General features: G+C 33.3%; 1 long non-coding RNA gene across 1 annotated transcript; it reads right to left on the bottom strand.

Annotated features, from left to right (window-relative positions):
• Nucleotides 1-2,436: 2,436 nt before the first annotated feature.
• Nucleotides 2,437-5,782, bottom strand: LOC135122353 (uncharacterized). Its single transcript, XR_010279352.1, has 3 exons — nt 5,693-5,782; nt 4,985-5,124; nt 2,437-2,758 (listed from the first exon to the last, which is right to left on the bottom strand). It is a non-coding gene; the product is annotated as an uncharacterized LOC135122353 (long non-coding RNA).
• Between the last annotated feature and the right edge of the window lie 584 nt (nt 5,783-6,366).

The following is a 6,366-nucleotide window of genomic DNA, read 5'->3' as shown; positions in this document are numbered from 1 at the left end:
CTGTATTTTTGTCGATTTTTATTGAATTTGAACTATATTTCAACGTTTTTTGATGGTTCTGAGCCACCAAACACACTTAAAGCATGCAGAATCGACTCAGAATAGGAAAAGGAGACGTTTAGGTCAATTTTATGCATTCTGGCGTTCGTAGATACAAGAAAACTGTTAAAATTCTTCAGAAACGTCACTTTTGAAGTGTTTTCTTGTACTTTTAAGCCAATCAGATACCCTACGGGCTCGGAAAGTGCAACGAAACCATCAAATTTTAGCTAGAAACTGTATTTTTGTCGATTTTTATTGAATTTGAACTATATTTCAACGTTTTTTGATGGTTCTGAGCCACCAAACACACTTAAAGCATGCAGAATCGACTCAGAATAGGAAAAGGAGACGTTTAGGTCAATTTTATGCATTCTGGCGTTCGTAGATACAAGAAAACTGTTAAAATTCTTCAGAAACGTCACTTTTGAAGTGTTTTCTTGTACTTTTTTCTTCAGAAACGTCACTTTTGAAGTGTTTTCTTGTACTTTTAAGCCAATCAGATACCCTACGGGCTCGGAAAGTGCAACGAAACCATCAAATTTTAGCTAGAAACTGTATTTTTGTCGATTTTTATTGAATTTGAACTATATTTCACGTTTTTTGATGGTTCTGAGCCACCAAACACACTTAAAGCATGCAGAATCGACTCAGAATAGGAAAAGGAGACGTTTAGGTCAATTTTATGCATTCTGGCGTTCGTAGATACAAGAAAACTGTTAAAATTCTTCAGAAACGTCACTTTTGAAGTGTTTTCTTGTACTTTTAAGCCAATCAGATACCCTACGGGCTCGGAAAGTGCAACGAAACCATCAAATTTTAGCTAGAAACTGTATTTTTGTCGATTTTTATTGAATTTGAACTATATTTCAACGTTTTTTGATGGTTCTGAGCCACCAAACACACTTAAAGCATGCAGAATCGACTCAGAATAGGAAAAGGAGACGTTTAGGTCAATTTTATGCATTCTGGCGTTCGTAGATACAAGAAAACTGTTAAAATTCTTCAGAAACGTCACTTTTGAAGTGTTTTCTTGTACTTTTAAGCCAATCAGATACCCTACGGGCTCGGAAAGTGCAACGAAACCATCAAATTTTAGCTAGAAACTGTATTTTTGTCGATTTTTATTGAATTTGAACTATATTTCAACGTTTTTTGATGGTTCTGAGCCACCAAACACACTTAAAGCATGCAGAATCGACTCAGAATAGGAAAAGGAGACGTTTAGGTCAATTTTATGCATTCTGGCGTTCGTAGATACAAGAAAACTGTTAAAATTCTTCAGAAACGTCACTTTTGAAGTGTTTTCTTGTACTTTTAAGCCAATCAGAAACCCTACGGGCTCGGAAAGTGCAACGAAACCATCAAATTTTAGCTAGAAACTGTATTTTTGTCGATTTTTATTGAATTTGAACTATATTTCAACGTTTTTTGATGGTTCTGAGCCACCAAACACACTTAAAGCATGCAGAATCGACTCAGAATAGGAAAAGGAGACGTTTAGGTCAATTTTATGCATTCTGGCGTTCGTAGATACAAGAAAACTGTTAAAATTCTTCAGAAACGTCACTTTTGAAGTGTTTTCTTGTACTTTTTTCTTCAGAAACGTCACTTTTGAAGTGTTTTCTTGTACTTTTAAGCCAATCAGATACCCTACGGGCTCGGAAAGTGCAACGAAACCATCAAATTTTAGCTAGAAACTGTATTTTTGTCGATTTTTATTGAATTTGAACTATATTTCACGTTTTTTGATGGTTCTGAGCCACCAAACACACTTAAAGCATGCAGAATCGACTCAGAATAGGAAAAGGAGACGTTTAGGTCAATTTTATGCATTCTGGCGTTCGTAGATACAAGAAAACTGTTAAAATTCTTCAGAAACGTCACTTTTGAAGTGTTTTCTTGTACTTTTAAGCCAATCAGATACCCTACGGGCTCGGAAAGTGCAACGAAACCATCAAATTTTAGCTAGAAACTGTATTTTTGTCGATTTTTATTGAATTTGAACTATATTTCAACGTTTTTTGATGGTTCTGAGCCACCAAACACACTTAAAGCATGCAGAATCGACTCAGAATAGGAAAAGGAGACGTTTAGGTCAATTTTATGCATTCTGGCGTTCGTAGATACAAGAAAACTGTTAAAATTCTTCAGAAACGTCACTTTTGAAGTGTTTTCTTGTACTTTTAAGCCAATCAGATACCCTACGGGCTCGGAAAGTGCAACGAAACCATCAAATTTTAAATAAATAAATAATAAATAAATAAATATGCTTTATTATCCAACAGGCATCTGCCCAATTACAGGATAAAAATAAACGAAATGTAAACCTAAAATCCTAAAACAATAAATATTATTGACTAAAATCGGTCATTTACTTCATTAAAACATGCTTAAGTATTTTCTTAATTCCATCATAATTGACATCGCAAACATTGCTAACTCCATTTATTAGTTTTGTCATTACGTTGATTGGTGAATTTACTCCTAAATTTGTCCTGAAAGTAGAAATCCTGAAAGTTATATGCTGCCTTGAGTTCAGCCTCGGAACTGCAAAAGAAAGTTTTGATAAAATGGCTGGCACATCAGCTTTTCCTTGAACGATGTTAACTATAAATTTAACTGCTGCCAACCGTCTTCTATCTTCGAGTAGTTGAACATCATACTTTTGCAAGAGAACCATAATATTCATTCCTCTTGGTGGATATCTTCCCTGTTCCTTAAAAAGTAGATATTTCAGGAATTTTTTTTGTACTCTTTCGATAGCATCTCTTTGATATGCATAGTATGGTGCCCAAACAACAGATGCATACTCAATTTTCGATCTCACAAATGCAAAAAACAAAGCCTTTAAGGCAACTACATTTCTGAAATCCGAACAATTTCTTATTATAAAGCCCAAAGTTTGAAATGAACTCCCAATTGTTTGCTCTATATGATCATTAAAACTAAGTTTTTGATCAAACAATACGCCCAAATCCCTAGTTGTGCTACACCTAGAAATTGATTGATCCATAATTTTATAATCAAACAATATTATATTAAATTTTTTTGTAAAAGACATGATATTACATTTCGACTTATTAATCTCTAATTGATTAGTTCTATACCATAATAATAGTCTATTCATATCTTCATTCAATTTAAAACAATCTTCATACGAATGAATAGAATGAAATATTTTTAGATCATCTGCAAAAAGCAGCACTTGTGAGTTCCTAATGACATCAATAACATCATTAATATAAATTGTAAAAAGCAATGGACCTATTACTGATCCCTGCGGAACTCCCGACGTAGCATAAAATATTTCCGATCTAAAACCATTATACTCCACGTTTAATTGACGTCTATGTAGATAAGATGAAAAGAATTGCAGTAAACTACTGGAAAACCCCCATTTATCCAATTTATCAATCAATATTAAATGACACACACGATCAAATGCTTTTGTAAGATCTGTAAATATCACATCCATTTGTCCTCCTTCGTCTAATTCTTCAGCAATAGATTGTGTGAAGTGAACCAAATTAGAAACGGTTGATCTGCCGTTGACAAACCCATGTTGAAATTGTGATATGGATCTAGATATTGCGGGAAATATGCGGTTATACATAACAATTTCAAAGATCTTTGAAAAATTAGAAATAATTGAGATGGGACGATAATTAATGATAAGGGATGGATCACCTTTCTTAAGTACTGGAGTAACTCTTGAAATTTTCCATATTTCCGGAAATTGAGATTTCTTCAATGATAAATTAAATAGATAAAATAAAGGCTTTATGAATATATTCGCACAATCTTTAATTAAAAATGTTGGAATCTGATCAGGTCCAGAGAGTAGATCATTCTTTAGTTTTTTAATGGCTGCAAATATTTCTTCCTCGGATATTAATGAAAGATCAACGTAACAATTATTTTCAGATAAACCGATATTTTGATTTATTTTTTCATTAACTATAAAATTATCCGAAAAGTATTCAGCAAAACAATTCACTATTTGTTGGGCATTGTCTAATTTTCTATTTTTAAACGTCATGTTAGATGGAAGTCTGGTAGTGTTTTTCTTTTTCCGAACAAAAGACCATAATTCCTTTGGATTGTTTTTGATGGACGATTGGACATTTTCTAAGTAAGTACTGAAGTCTAACATTTTCCGATGTTTTATCAGGGCTCGCAATTCATCGAATGTTTTCTTATGTTGACTATGTCTCTCTTTTTTGTATTCTTTAAGTGCTTTTTCTTTTTTTCTTATAAGAACTTTCAAATCACTAGAAAACCAAACAGGATAGTATCTTTTTCGCGAACTAGTTCTAGGTATATATCGCTCCAATAAGACCCTTATTTTATTATAAAATTGCAAACATGCATCGTTAGTATCATCAATCTTATATAAAAACTCCCAGTCCGTTGCAAATAAGGCACTATACAATTCGTGAAAATTGCACAACTTAAAATTAAACTTCCTGTTTATACCACAAAGAGGAAAGTTCCTTGTAGAAGGTGTTCTTAATAGAATATCAATAAGTAGTGGCGGATGATGTTTATCCGGCTTTACTGGAGGAGAATCATGAAGCATGACAGCTACATCTGTTATGTTAGATAACACAAGATCTAAAATCCTACCATTGTCATTTAATACTTTGTTAAGCTGAGCCAGATTTGTTAATGCCAAAAACTGATTTAATAAGGTAGCTACAGAATCATTACTTTGATCATGAAAACTTGGAATATTGAAGTCTCCAACAATCAAAATTTTGTTTTCCGTTGATACATAGTTCTCAAGATATTCAAAAAATGATTCTAAGTCTTGGACATGCATATGTGGGGGTATGTATAGAGCGAAAATATATAAAGAATAAGCTAAAAAATTAATTTTGCATCCAACTATATCTACTAAGGGAATGTTACTAATTAACTCTGATAAATCCAATTTACTTACTGAAAAAGAGTTTTTTATTGCAACAACAACTCCACCACCACGTGTTCGATTTACTCGACCAAAACGACGATCACAACGAAAGACTGTATATGCGGAGGAAAACAGTTCATTACTTGAAATATCATCTGATAGCCAAGATTCTGAAAGACAGATAACATCATAAGGATTATCGATTAAGGAGACATAAAATTCATTGACTTTAGTTCTTAATCCACGTACGTTCTGATATATAATTTGCAGAGCATTATGACTGTTTTTTGTTTGTTTAATATTAGTTTCAGCCACTGAATTAGAATTTACCATAATATTACGAAGCATGGAGGAATTTGAGAGGTCAGGTTTAATTTGAAAATCATATTGTAATTGCTATGACAAAAGAATATCTTTTTTCAGTTTCTCTAGAGCCTTTAAATAAGTGGGACATCTACTGTCCCAAGCAGCATGACCATAATCCATTTCATTTTTATCTTTCTCAGTAGAACTGAAACAGTTACTACATTTCAAGTTGGTGGATGTACACTCTTTCACTATATGTTCTTCCGCACACCTGGGACAACAAGCTTTTTTGTTACAGACTCGAGAAGAGTGTCCAAAGCCGTTACAATTAAAGCACCGATTCAGTTCCACCGCATCAAATACATAACAATAATCATAACCTACAAATAAACCACCAGAGGAAATTAAACGATCATAGGATAACTTGTCTACCTGTAGAATGGCCTGATAAACATTAGACTTCTTTTTAGTAGCCCAGAATTTGAGAACTTTACAAATCGAGTTGGGGTCAAATATATCTGAATTAATTCTGATAACGTGATCAAGAAGATCTTCCAATTCCTCCAAAGAATATTTTTCAGTCATACCAACAATCTTAACCCTCGGATAAATACCTTTAACTTCCTTAATTATGTATGATTCAGCTAGTTTTTCCTGAGCAATTTTCTTGAACCGTGAGTTGTCTTCAGTCGACGAACAACCAACTAGAATTCCACCACGTTTTACAGTTTTGACCTGCGAAATGTGAATACCTGAATCTGATGGTTTAATAGTGGATGCAATATGCGACTTGGTTTGCTGAGAACTTTGATCAATATTCTTTGGTTCAATAATGACTGCAGGTTTACTTTTGTTTTTAATAATATCAGCATATTTAACTGGCGTATTTGCATCACTATTTATAGCAGCACGTTGTTTCGTAAAATCTTTTAAAAGATCAGTTTTCAGAAGAGCAAAAGTATCTTTCAAACTACCTACCAAGTCATTGAACTTATCCTGCAGAAAGGAGTTGATGTTATCAGAATCTACACAAAAACATTTCCGCACGCAATTGGGACACTTCCAACATAACCCATTTTCCAAATTCAAATATTTTTGTACATCAG

The sequence above is a fragment of the Zophobas morio genome, unplaced genomic scaffold, assembly GCF_036711695.1.
Source record: "Zophobas morio isolate AGI-343-1 ecotype UQ-CSIRO unplaced genomic scaffold, CSIRO_AGI_Zmor_V1 ptg001138l, whole genome shotgun sequence".
Taxonomy (NCBI): domain Eukaryota; kingdom Metazoa; phylum Arthropoda; class Insecta; order Coleoptera; family Tenebrionidae; genus Zophobas; species Zophobas morio.
Note: the sequence above shows the minus strand (reverse complement) of the source record. Positions and strands in the feature narration are given on the sequence as shown.